At 40.9% G+C, this 13,754-nt stretch overlaps 1 protein-coding gene across 2 annotated transcripts in view; it reads right to left on the bottom strand.

The window, feature by feature from the left end:
* FAM205A (family with sequence similarity 205 member A) overlaps window positions 1–11,458 on the bottom strand; it is a 45,191-nt gene extending 33,733 nt beyond the window's left edge. The window contains exons 1-2 of one of the 2 annotated variants that reach the window (XR_006345855.1): window positions 11,090–11,458; window positions 10,468–10,524 (exon numbers count right to left, since the gene is read on the bottom strand). The gene's annotated coding sequence lies outside the window, so the exon portion shown is untranslated. Of the gene's footprint in view, window positions 10,525–11,008 lie in introns of those variants that run through there. The other variant, XR_006345856.1, reaches the window with a different exon arrangement.
* Window positions 11,459–13,754: the final 2,296 nt, after the last annotated feature.

The following is a 13,754-nucleotide window of genomic DNA, read 5'->3' as shown; positions in this document are numbered from 1 at the left end:
CACCTCATGTGAAGAGCTGACTCATTTGAAAAGACCCTGATGCTGGGAAAGATTGAGGGCAGGAGGAGAAGGGGACGACAGAGGAAGAGATGGTTGAATGGCATCACCAACTCAATGGACATGGGTCTGGGTGAACTCCGGGAGTTGGTGATGGACAGGGAGGCCTGGCCTGCTGCGGATCATGGGGTCGCAAGGAGTCAGACACAATGAGTGACTGAACTGAAGTGAATTAGAAAATGTGATACTGGTGCAAGAATAGACAAAGTGACACAACAAAAGAAAGAATACAGAAACAGGCCTATAAATATACAGATGTTTGATTTATGACAATGTGGCACTGCAGATCAGTGGAGAAAGGAAGACCCTTTTAAGTAAACGCAGCTAGGTCATTTAGATATCCTTAGGTTAAAATAAAGGAAGCACCCTCTACCTCAAACTATGCAGAAGATTCAACTCCAGATGTACAGTATATCTAAATGATGAAAGTAAAACCACACAATAAAGAGTCTGACTCATTTTTTATGTTTGACTGCCAATAGCTTTTTAAAGCCTCAGCCCTCTCTCTTCCCCTTGTGCCCTCTATTGGGTGAAACTGGTAAGAAAGCCTGGTTTCTCTCCTTTGGTACTGGTGGAAGATTCACATAAGGCCCTTCCTCATAAATGGGAATAATTACCCTGCCCCAAACACCAAATTTACAATAAGAAGTCCAAGCCAGTCTCTTTGCTTGCTCAGGATCTTCTTTTGAGGGTCTGCCCTGCTCTCCCCAGAGATCTCAACTATGTAAGCAATAAAACTTCTCATAACTTCTTGACATGTGCCTCTGACATCATCAGTCTTGACATTTGAGTCAAATTTTGGGTGGAAGCCTATCTTGTTGCTTTAGGGTAGTTACAACATATCAGAAAGCTTCTGGAATATAACACAGAGGAATATCTTCATGACCTTAAGGATAGGAAAGTTTTCTTTAAAGGGACACATAAAGCACTAACCATAAAGAAAGGCTGATGTATCAGACTACATTATAATCAAGATCTTTTGTTCATCAAAAGATACCATTAAGAGAGTAGAAAGAAAGCCACAGAAGGGTAAAAGATTGTGTGTGTATGTGTATAGTCAATGATATTGTATACATATATATGACATTTAGTCTACAAATTGGGTTGCATCCAGAGTTCTAAAGAAAAAAATATCTAAATCAATAGAAAGAGGCAGACAACCCACTAGACGAATGGGCAAGAGACTTGAACAGGTACTTCATAGAAAAAGATATCTATCTGGCCAGTAAACAAATGAAAAGTTTCTCAATTTCATTAGAAGTCACAGAAATATAAATAATTAAAACCACAATGAGATACTATTATAGGCCTACCCTAAAGTATTCAATTAAGAAGAATGACAATGCCAAAAGATGACAAGGTTCTGGAGCAACTGAAATGTCCATACAGACCTGGCAGGAGTGTAAACTGGTACAATCACTATGGTAAACTGTTTGGTAGCATCTATTAAAGCTTGTTGTTGTTTAGTCACTGAGTCATGTTCAACTCTTTTGTGACCCCATGGACTGTATCTAGGAATACAGTCTATGAATCTATGAATGATTTTCAAATGTATGGTCAACTGAGTTTTGACAAGAGTTGCCAAAACACTTCAGTGAGGGAAAGAATTTTTAAACAAATGGTACAACGGCAAGAGAATATCTGCAAAGAGTGAATTTGGGCCCCTATCATACCAGATGAAAATTAAGTCTAAATGGATCAAAGACCTAAATTTAAGAGCTAAAACTATAAAACTCCTAGAAGAAAACATAGAAGAAAGTCTTTAGATCTTGGATTTGGCAGTATTGTTTTTCTATATGATACTGAAAACATAAGCAAATAAAGAAAAAAAAAAAAAAGGACACTTCAAGATAATGAAAAGACAACCCAAATAATGGGAGAAATATTTGCAAATCATGTATCTAATAAGAGTCTAGTATCCAGAATACATAAAATGTAGCAACAAAATGACAATCCAATCCAAAAGACAGGCAAAAGACATGGACAGACATTTCTCCAAAGAAGATACACAAAGAGCTAATAAATATATGAAAAAATGCTCAATATCACTGGTCAGTAGGAAAATGCAAATCAAGACCACAGTGAGATATCACTTTGTGACCATAATGATGGTTATAATAAAATAGATAGTAACTAGAGTTGGTGAGAGTATACTGCTTGTGGTAATGTAAAATGATGCAGCCACTTTGGAAAACAGCCTGGCAGCTCCTCAAAAGGTAAAGCATAGAGTTGTCATATGACCCATATTCTACTCTAGGCATATACCCAGAAAAATGAAAACATGTCCATACAAAAACTTGTACATGAGTGTTCACAGCAGTATTTCTAATAATAGCCAAAAGGCAGAAACTACCCAAATGCCCATCAACTGATACATGGATAAATGAATGTGGTATATATCCATATATGGGATGTTATTCAGTCATAAAAAATGAAATACCGATATGGGCTACAACATGGGTGAAACTTTCAAACATTCTGCTTAGTGAAAGAAGCCCATCTCAAAAGACCAAACTGTATGATTCTATTTATATTAAATGTCCAAAACAGGCAAATCTATATATAAAGAAAGTAGATTAAGTGAATTTCTAAGGTTGGGGAATGGGAAGGTTGAGAGGTGATGATTAAAGGATATGGGGTTTCTTTTAGGGTGATGAAATGTTCTTAAATTGAAGGTGGTGATAGTTGCCTAACTCTGTGAATATACTAAGAATCACTGATTTTAATCTTTAATTGGGTGAATTATATGATATGTGAATTATATTTCAATTAAAACCATTTCCAAAAACACTATTAGCATGAAGGTTTTGTCCCCTGATCCAGGCCTTAGTAAGAACATTTAGAAAATGATTTAAGACAAAGAAACTATTACTACATGTTATTTTAAAAAGTCTTCTTATTATCTATGCAAAACCAAAATAGATCCTTACATTTAAGATAATTTAGGAATATACTAAGTAGTTTTTATTACTTCCCTACATGTATTATAAAGCCTAAAATTTCATGTGCTGCCTTGACATTCTAAGCCTTACATTAAGGGTCTCAAAGGCCTAACCGTGAGTTCTACCCTCGCTGCTTTGCCCCTCACCCAGAGGGAAAGGTCCCGTATTCACTAGTTTCCCTATTGGCTGGACCAGCTGCACATGACCCATCGTCAACCTAATGGGCTTCAGCTCCCCACAGCCCGTGGAATTATTCAAACAAATCAGATCTTTTGCGGGAACCGAGGGTCACCTCTCCCCCTTGTTACTACAGAGCCTGCCTTCTGCAGCCCGTTTGTTCACGAATCTGGGAGCAGCCCCGTGTGGCACTACACGGTGTTTTGAGTCCTCCTCCCCTGGGATGTGAATATGTGTGATTAAAAAACTGCTTTCAATCGCAGAGGTCCAGTGTCAGATGTTGTGTGTTTGGCTATTCCCAGAATCCGAGGGTGGGTCTCTCCCAGTGGGATGAAGAGAAGGTGAACAGGATACTTTATTTCCTACCCAATCAGCTCCTGCTTCCTGAAGCTGCTGCCATCGTCTTGTTGCTGCAGCATTTCTCACTCTCCCATGAGCCTGACCTCTTGCCCCAGGAAAAAAACCATCAAATTCAGCAAACCTGGCACCAGCTCCAACCCGTATACCGTTTACCTTACAAATAACCCACAGTCACTGTCTTCCCACTAAGCCATTAAAACCTGTGCTGCAAACTCCTCTACAGCACCTTACACAGTCCTTCCTCCTCTGTCTCAGAGCTGAGGACTCAGAGCCAAAGACAGTCTTACGCCTTTTCACAGAGTAGGTCTTTAGTACAGGTTTATTTATTGATTTGGTACCCACTGACAGAGGGTGCTTGTGTGGACAGAGCAATGGGATCAGTGCTTTCCTAAACAGGGGCACATTCATGTAATGAACACATGAGTGTGCTCATTTAAAATGATGTGGGCATGGGCCTTCACATTTACCCTTCCTGCTTCATGGTTTATAGAGAACTCTGGAGGGCTACACAGCTGTAAAGGATTCAGACTCATCTGTTTCTAGAAAACTTACTAAAGTCAGATTCTGCTTCCATGATAATGCTTTGTGTTAGTTGCTCAGTCATGTCCGAGTCTTTTGCAACCCCATGGACTGCAGTCCATCAGGCTCCTATGTCCATGGGATTTTCCAGACAATACTGGAGTGGGTTGCCATTTCCGTCTCCCATGATAATGTTGCTGCTGCTGCTAAGCTGCTTCAGTCGTGTCCGACTCTGTGCAACCCCAGAGACGGCAGCCCACCAGGCTCCCCCGTTCCTGGGATTCTCCAGGCAAGAACACTGGAGTGGGTTGCCATTTCCTTCTCCAATGTGTGAAAGTGAAAAGTGAAAGTGAAGTCGCTCAGTGGTGTCCGACTCTTAGCGATAATGCTACAGCACCTCAATTATTGCTGTAATAGAATTTCTTTAGGAAACTTCAAGGTTACTGATTAATATGTACCATGGGTCATATCATAGCCTCATAAGAAAAATCCTCACAGAGGCCACTGCTATGATTTTTGTCCCTCAATATAAGCCTTACAAAGGACTTATGCTGTGTTTTGTCCCAGGTGCTGCGGAGAGAGTGGCATAGTTGCTGCCACTCAGAAACAATGCTTTTATACAAAAGCATTTTTATTAGTGTCAAAGAGCTAAGACTTCTAGGGAGTTGGACAGGAATCCTCAGAGTAGTGTCAGGCAGCAAGATTATCAGCACACACACAGCAGGTTGCTACACTATGCAGAAGTGTAGCAGGTATCAGTAAATGACAGCCAGAGATGTTCCCTGATGGCTCAGCGGGTAAAGAATCCACTGGTGATGCAGGAGACACCGGAGACGCAGGTTCAATCCCTGGGTTGGGAAGATCCCCTCCCTAGAGGAGGCATGGCAACTCACTCCAGTATCCTCGCCTGAAACAATCCCACAGGTAGAGGAGCTCAGGGGTCCACAGTCCACAGGGTTGAAGAGAGTCATACACGACTGGGCACACAAGCACTAGAGGGAAGCATCTGCCCATTCAGTGAGTCCTGGGGACTCAGGGACAGGAACTTTAAAAGGTCATTCATTTTGCAAAGGAAACCATCAATGAAATGAAAGGAAAATCTACCGAGAGAAAATATTTCCAAATGATATAACTGATAAGGGGTTAATATCTAAAATATATAAATAGTGCGTACAACTCAATATCAAAAAAAACAAACCACCTGATTAAAAAATGGGCAGAAGACCTGAACAGATATTTTTTCCAAAATGTTCACTTCACATCTAACAGAATGGTTATCATCAAAAAACCACAAATAAATGTTGGTGAGGATGTGGAGAAAAGAGAATTTTCATACATTGTTGGAGGGAATGTATATTGGTACAGCCACTGTGGAAAACAGTATGGAGGTTCCTCAAAAAACTAAAAATAGAACTACCATATGATTTAGTAATTCCACTTTTGGAATTATCCAAAGAAATATCTAAAGAAAACAAAACCACTAATTTGAAAATATACATGTACCTCAGTGTTCATGGCCATATCATTTATAATAGCCAAGATACAAAAGCAACCTAAGTGTCCATCAATAGATGAATGGATAAAAAACTGTGACTATATATGTATATGCATATATGTACATACACATACCAGGGAACATTAGCTATAAAAAAAAGTATGACAATTTTCCAGTTGCAACAATGTGGATGGACCCATAGGGTATTATGCTTAGTGAAACAGAGAAAGACAAATACTGTATGTTATCACTTATATACGGAATCTAAAAAATAAGACAAATAAATGTATATGACAAAATAGAAACAGACTTATAGAGAACAAATGAGTGGTTACCATAGGGAGAGGGAAGCAGGGAGGGGCAAGGTAGGGGTATGTAATTAAGAGATACAAACTACTATGTATAAAATAAATAAGCTACAAGGATAAGCACAGGGAATATAACCAATATTTTATAACAAATTTAAATGGAGTATAACCTATAAAAATTTTGAATCACTAGGTTATATACCTAAAACTAGTATAATATTGTAAATCAACTATACCTCAAAAAATATGTGAATTTACACCTTTGAACCATATACTTGATAAACTTCAAATCAATGGAAAATTTAATTTTTTTTTTTTTCTTTCTTTTTTTTTTTTATAGCGGGGGCGGGAGCGTGGGTGGGCTGAGCGGGCCGTCGCCCGCGATTCCCGGCTGTGCCACACCACCGCGCGCCCCCGCTCCGGAAAATTTAATTTTAAAAATCATTCATAGAAAGCTCACACATAAAAATACTAGAAGAGCACATGGAATAATTATTTTTTTCCATTTATTTATATTAGTTGGAGGCTAATTACTTTACAATATTGTAGTGGCTTTTGCCATACATTGATATGAATCAGCCATGGATTGGAGAGAGAATAATAAGACTATGAAATCATAAAATAAAGGATTAATTTCTTCTACTACACAGAATAACTTCTGAATGACCTAACACCATAAACAAAGCCAAAAGACAAACTACAACCTGAAAAAATTGCAACTCTTACTACAGACAAAGGCTAATCTCCTTTGTACATAAAGAGTACCTATCAATTGAGTAGAAATATTAGCAAAGGAAAGAAAATCCATAGAAAAAGAAGTATCAATGACTTAAAAATATGAAAAAGTGTTCAAACTTATTTAAAATAAAATAACATAAATGCAAATTAAAATCATATCACAAATCCATATTCATAAAATCCAAAAGTTTGACAGCACAAACTTTTGGTAAGTTGAAGAGAAATCAATAATTTTTTACTTCACTGATGGGAGTGCAAAATGCTACAATACCTATGGAGAACAATTTTAGAAATATTATAAATTACAAATACCTTTCCCCTTTGACCCAACAAATACAACTCTGGGAAGTATTCTTACATTTAATTCCATCTTGGCAACAGCTTTTCAGAGGACCTAGACTAACATATACACTTTGTTCGGGGAAGTTGGAAAAAGAAAGACTATACATCCATATTTGCTAGTATTACATACTAGAAAGGTATAGAAGAAAATAATAGAAGCAATAGAAATGGTGTGGCAGGGAGAGAACAAGACTTTTGGAACCATGTAAAGGCATTATCTATGCAAAATAAATTAAAAAATGTTCCTCTGCTAACTCTTAGAGAAAGATTTTTTTCCTAAAGTTTCTATTGTGAAATTCTTATAGACTCATGGGAAACTGCAAAGATAGTAGAGGTCCCCTGCACCCTTCACCAATTTCTCCCAATGGTTATGTTTTACACAATTATGGTAACATATGAAAACCAGTAAACTGACACTGATAAAATGTGTGTGTGTGTGTGTGTGTGTATGGTTCTAAGCCACTTTATCACATACCAATCTGTATAACCATCACTTCTATCAAGGTACAGAACTATCCCATCATCACAAAGAACTAGGAGAAAAATTTTGATTGCACATTATGGAAAGAAAGGTGTTAGGAATTTAGGCCTAAATCTAGAGCTCAAACTCAGAATGTCTTGCTTTGAAGAAAGCAACTGCTGTATCTCTCCAACGTTAAGGTTGGCTGAGGCGCTAGTCATGTAGATCAATAATATGTCTGTGTCCTCATTCTCATTCTGAGATTGGCTAAGATATGGTAGGAGGTGAGATAAAAAGCTATACATTATAAAGATTCATCAAGAAAATCTCCATTAAGTAACAGGTACTAAATACCATAGCTGATCCTCAATTCTGAACATTAAATCAGCCTTAACTTGCTAGATTTCAGCTCAAATTCCAGTATTTATATAAGAGCCAGCTATGTAAATGAAGCTAAACTCTATGAGACTGATACCTAGGATCAGTCAACAACATATAAAGGCCTTGCTGGTAGAAACATAAACTGCGACAACTCCTTAAGTAGGGGAAGTGGCTATGGATATCAAAGGCTTATAAATGTGCCAACTTTTGGACTCACTAATACCACTTCTAGGAATTTATCTTAAGGAAATAATTAAGTGTATATAAAAACCCCATGGACAGAGGAGCCAGCCGGGCTACAGTTCATAGAGTCGCAAAAATTTGGACAGGACTGAAGCAATTTAGCATACATGCACGCAAAACCTTATTACTTAGTATGATCATCAAAAGAAATCATTAAATTTCACACTAGAATTGTAACAGGAGGGAAATGGACAGCACACAACTTTTGAAAGTATGACATAGATACAACATAAACTTATTAGAATCAAATGGGTCCAAGACGGAAGACAAGTTGACTTCAACTAGACCTTGATCCTCAATCAGCAAGCTAAAGGACACACTCAGAGGCTCCACGACAGTTCCAAGGCACTGTCAAAAGACCAAGCAGTGGGCAGTGGCCCAATTCCTGGAAATCTCCGTCCTTTCCCCAAAATAGCATATGAAATTACCCAGCCCATAAAAACTAACCATGCCACTTTTCGCCACCACACTCACCTTCTGTAATGGCCTACACTCTGTCTGTGGAATGTGTTTCTCTCTAAATAAATCCACTTCTTACCTATCACTTTGTCTCTCACTGAATTCTTTCTGCAGTGAGACATCAAGGCATCTTGTTGTCTGTTTTTCAAGACAAGAACCTGAGCTTCATTAGGTCCTGAAACCAGGTACTATGGGTTTTAGCTGGGTTTGAGTCCCAGCCATGTGGATTAGAGTCCCAGGCAGGGTTTTGGCTGGGTTTCATTCCCGTCCACGTGCGTTCAAGTCCTAATCTAAGGTAAACAATTTCAGAATATATTCACTTAATGCAAAAGAAGGCAGTAAGGAGGAAAAGAGCAAAAAAGATATGAAACATAGAGAAAACAAACTCAAAATGGCAGACATAAATCTAACCATATCAATAACAACATTAAATGTGAATGGACTGTGTAACAGTATCTTCAGTCAGTTCAGTTTAGTTGCTCAGTCGTGTCTCTTTGCGACCCCATGAATCGCAGCACGCCAGGCCTCCCTGTCCATCACCAACTCCCAGAGTTTACTCAAGTAACGTCTCTGCTTTTTAATATGCTATCTAGGTTGGTCATAACTTTCCTTCCAAGGAGTAAGCGTCTTTTAATTTCATGGCTGCAATCACAGTATCTTAGATGGTAAGAAAGCGGATTCCTTAGCTACTGTGTTTGATCTGGCTGCCTATCATAAAATTTCAAACCTTGCCTCAAAAAATAAACTTATAGTCCTGAGAGTGAGATAGCTTTTCTGTTTCACTTTGATCTTTACTGACTTCAACCAAAAATCCTCCTCAAATGACTTATCTGCAGACTTCCTGCCATAAGAATTCTAATAGATCTCTGATTCAACATGAATAAACCTTTGTTTTCTCATTCACCCATCACATTCTCTCAGTATGCTTCACACTGCATCTCAGGGGACATGCATATCCCATGCCTTAGCAGTGAGCCATCTGAAAACATAATCTATTTTTCAAATATAAACCAGGTTACAAAAGTGGCCCCTGGGGAACCTGGAGTATGTTCAGGTTGCCAATCAATAACTATTCCAAATATGTTCTCCCATTCTGAGAGCTTCATTTTTGCCTTGTTTCTGGTTTCCTTTGTTGTGAAAAATCCTTTAAGTTTAGTTCAGTTCAGTTGCTCAGTCGTGTCTGATTCTTTGTGACCCCATGAACCACAGCACACCAGGCCTCCCTGTCCATCACCAACTCCCGGAGTCCACCCAAACCCATGTCCATTGTGTCGGTGATGACATCCAACCATCTCATCCTCTGTCGTCCCCTTCTCCTCCTGCCCTCAATCTTTCCCAGCATCAGGGTCTTTTCAAATGAGTCAGCTCTTTGCATCAGGTGGCCAAAGCATTGGAGTTTCAGCTTCAACATTAGTCCCTCCAATGAACACCCAGGACTGATCTCCTTTAGGATGGATGGGTTGGATTTCCTTGCAGTCCAAGGGACTCTCAAGAGTCTTCTCCAACACCACAGTTCAAAAGCATCAATTCTTCCGTGCTCAGCTTTCTTTATAGTCCAACTCTCACACCCATACATGACTACTGGAAAAACCACAGCCTTGACTACACAAACCTTTGTTGGCAAAGTAATGTCTCTGCTTTCTAATATGCTATCTAGGTTGGTCGTAACTTTCCTTCCAAGGAGCAAGCGTCTTTTAATTTCATGGCTGCAATCACCATCTGCAGTGATTTTGGAGCCCCCCCAAAATAAAGTCTGACACTGTTTCCACTGTTTCCCCATCTATTTGCCATGAAGTGATGGGACCAGATGCCATGATCTTAGTTTTCTGAATGTTGAGCTTTAAGCCAACTTTTTCACTCTCCTCTTTCACATTCATCAAGAGGCTCTTCACCTTCTACCATAAGGGTAGTATCATCTGTATATCTGAGGTTATTGATATTTCTCCCGGCAATCTTGATTCCAGCTTGTGCTTCATCCAGCCCAGTGTTTCTCATGATGTACTTGGGTCCTAATTGTTTATTTTTGCTCTTACTTTCATTATTCTAGGAGGTGGGTCAAAAAAGAAGCAACAGACAAAAGGTTAATCTCCAAAATAAACAGCTCATGGAGCTCAGTATCAAAAAAACAAACCAATCAAAATATGGGTGGAAGACCTAAACAGACATCTCTCCAAAGTCACACAGGACATACAGATGGCCAAGAGATATATGAAAAGATGTGCAACATCACTAATTACTAGATAAATGCAAAACAAAACAACAATGAGGTATCACCTCACACTGCCAGAAAGGCAATTATCAAAAAATCTACAAACAATAAATGCTGGAGAGGGTGTGCAGAAGAGGTAACCCTCTCAAACTTTTGGTGGAAATGTAAATTGATACAGTCACTGTGAAGAACAGTATGGAGGTTCCTTAAAAAACTAAACACAGAACTACCATGTGACCTGAGGCCCGAGTGGGCAGCTGGCCTTGACAGGAGAGGCCGACCCCAGCCCAGGCCGCTGGGAGAATCATTCTGACCTACCCAGGAAGGTGGTGGAACTGGGAGCGGCCGCAGCCCCCGAGGAGGCCCCTCCCAGACTGTCTCCTCCAGGCAGGCACTAACCTTGCTGAGGCGTTGACGGGGAGCGCCCACAGGCACCGGAACCCACAGCTCATAGGAGCGGGCCACCAAGCCGGGGCCGAGCCACCGCCCTCCAGCGGACCCTCGGCGACTCATTCTCCTGTGCGGTGGCTAGCTGCCGCCCAAGGGCCCAGCGTCGACCCTCAGGAGGCAGGGGGGGGGCGTGCACTTCCCTGCCCGCGGAGGCCGTTGCGCGCGTGCGTACGCGTCATAGGCGCGCGGCCAGAGCTTGGTGTGGCCGGGGCGCGCGGGCGCCCTGAGGACCCCTCTGTCTGCTGCTCCGCCTCAGCGTGCTTCTCTGCTTGTTCCGCCTGCTCGCGGCACTCGGCCAGCACCGGCAGGCGGGAGACCGCCAGCCCGGGCCAGCGTCCCGCAGCCTGACCGTCCCGGTAAGCGGGGACGGGGGCGGCGGGGAACGGGCAAGCACCATGAGGGACTGGTCTGTTGCCAGCGGACAACCCTCTGCAGACTCTGAAGTGTGGTATTGCGGCCGCCCTGGAGCGGTCCCTTTGTGAGTGGATGAACCTGGAGTGTCCCTGCTTCTACCCTCTGGGAGCGTGCCAGAAGCGGAGCTGCCCCCATGGAAGACACCGTGTGAATGGAGACTCCAGGGCACTTTCTGCATTTGCTGCCACGGGGAGGCCCTGTGTGGAGGACGCCAGCTCGAGACCTATGAGAGGGCAGGGTTGGTCTCTGGTGGTGTTTCAGTGGAAGACCATTCGGGAATAGAAGGGAGCCTCAGGAGGCTGCACCGTGGGGATGGACCCCACAGAGGACTGGTATACGGGAGGACCTGAGTTCTGCCCCAGAACTGCCTGGAAGGAATCTAAGTGGAGGGAGGGATTCAGGAGTATCTTTCCTTATGCCCAAGGATCTCTGGCCTTGACCTCCTTCAGGATTTAATGTGCCCTAGGTTGTGTTCTTCCAACATGGTCCAGAGGCAGGGGCCCTGTGGGGCTGCACTTTTGTCCATTCCTCCCCCGTACCCCATTAGAATGAGTATGCTCTGTGGTAGGTCAGTTGGCTCCAAGCTGGATCTTAGTGTGGAGGCATTAACGCTAAGAGAACAAGGTTAGGGGAGTGGGGGAGGACCAGGGAGTCCTCTGAAACAAAGAAAGGAGATTTGAGACCCTAGACTTGACCCTCAGGAAGAAAACGGTGAAATCAGGTAGAATAACTGACTCTGGCAGGTCCTGTAAAGAAAGCACTTTGAAGGAAAAAAGAAAGGAAATGAAGGTTTATTGAGCACCAGTGTGCTAGGCACTACACTAGCAATGTTTAAACTTATAACTTTTAAAATAACCTTGTGAAATTATCCCTTGAGGGATAATTAAACTGAGACAGATTAAGCAATTTGAGAAAGGTTATAAGGATTAGAATCATGAAATATGTTTTTCAGATTTTATTTGGAAAGAAATATCAGAGACTGCAACGAGAATGTATGTTTGTCTGAGATCTAGAACTATAAAACTCAAGAGAAAGAAGGAGAAAATCTTCATGGTCTTGGATTTGGGAATGGTTCCTCAAGTATGACATCAAAAGCACAGACAACAAAAGAAAAAATAGAAAAATTGGGGTTTATCAAAATTTAAATCTTTTGTTTATCAAAGGATGCTATCGTGAAAGTGAAAAGACAACCATGGAATGGGAGAAAATATTTGCAGATCTACAGCTGATAAGGGGTTAATATCCAGTTAAAAACAGAACTTTTACATCTCAACAAGAGCAAAAAACCCAACCTAATTCAAGAATGAGGAGAGGACATGACATGAATATACATTTCTTCAAACAGAAGATATACAAATGATCAACTAGCACATGAAAAGATGCTCAACATCATCATTAGTCATTAGGGAAATGCAATGAGATATTTTAAAAAAGTCAAACTGTAATGAGATGTTCTCATCCACAGAAGGCTGTTCTTGAGAGAAAAAAGGAATATAATGTGTCTGCAAGAATATGGAAAAATTTGAATCCTGCTGCATTGCTGGTGGAAGTGTGAAATGGTGCAGCTGCTGTGGAAAATGTTTCATGGTTCTTCAAAATATTAAAAAAACTTCCATATGACCTAGCAATTCTACTCTAGGGTAAATATCCCCAAAAAATGTGATGGGTTATGGAAACTGACTAAATTTCAAAATTTAGTAGCTTTCTCCCATGAGCAGAGAAATCATATCTGTTGTATTGGTTACCTAACATCATCCCTGCTAACCTTGGCTCACCATTTAGCCTCCACCTCTGAGGAAACACAATGGATATGATGAGCTTGTGATTGCATAGTTTCTAGAAATGAGTTCTGAAGAATTGGTCTTCTCATCCCCCTTTAGCCCACATTGAACTAGAGAGAGGGTCTGACACTGATATTAAAAAAAAAAAAGCTTTTAGCTTTCCTTACTCATCTTTTCAACATTTCTTCAAGAAAAACTTATTGAATACCTACTCTATGTAAAGCTGTGGGAACTATCTCTATTGTTCCTCGAACTGAAAAATCTGGGCTCCTTTTTCTCTCTGTAAAACCCTTTGATTTGGGTTGCTTCCCTACCTTTCAAAAGTTTCTTTTGCGTTTTCATTTCTTGGGGAATACCCCTGTGCAGGTGTGCTAAGTCACTTCAGTCATGTCCGACTCTATGCGACCCTATGGGCTGTA

This window comes from Cervus elaphus, chromosome 16 (assembly GCF_910594005.1).
Source record: "Cervus elaphus chromosome 16, mCerEla1.1, whole genome shotgun sequence".
Lineage (NCBI taxonomy): Eukaryota > Metazoa > Chordata > Mammalia > Artiodactyla > Cervidae > Cervus > Cervus elaphus.
Note: the sequence above shows the minus strand (reverse complement) of the source record. Positions and strands in the feature narration are given on the sequence as shown.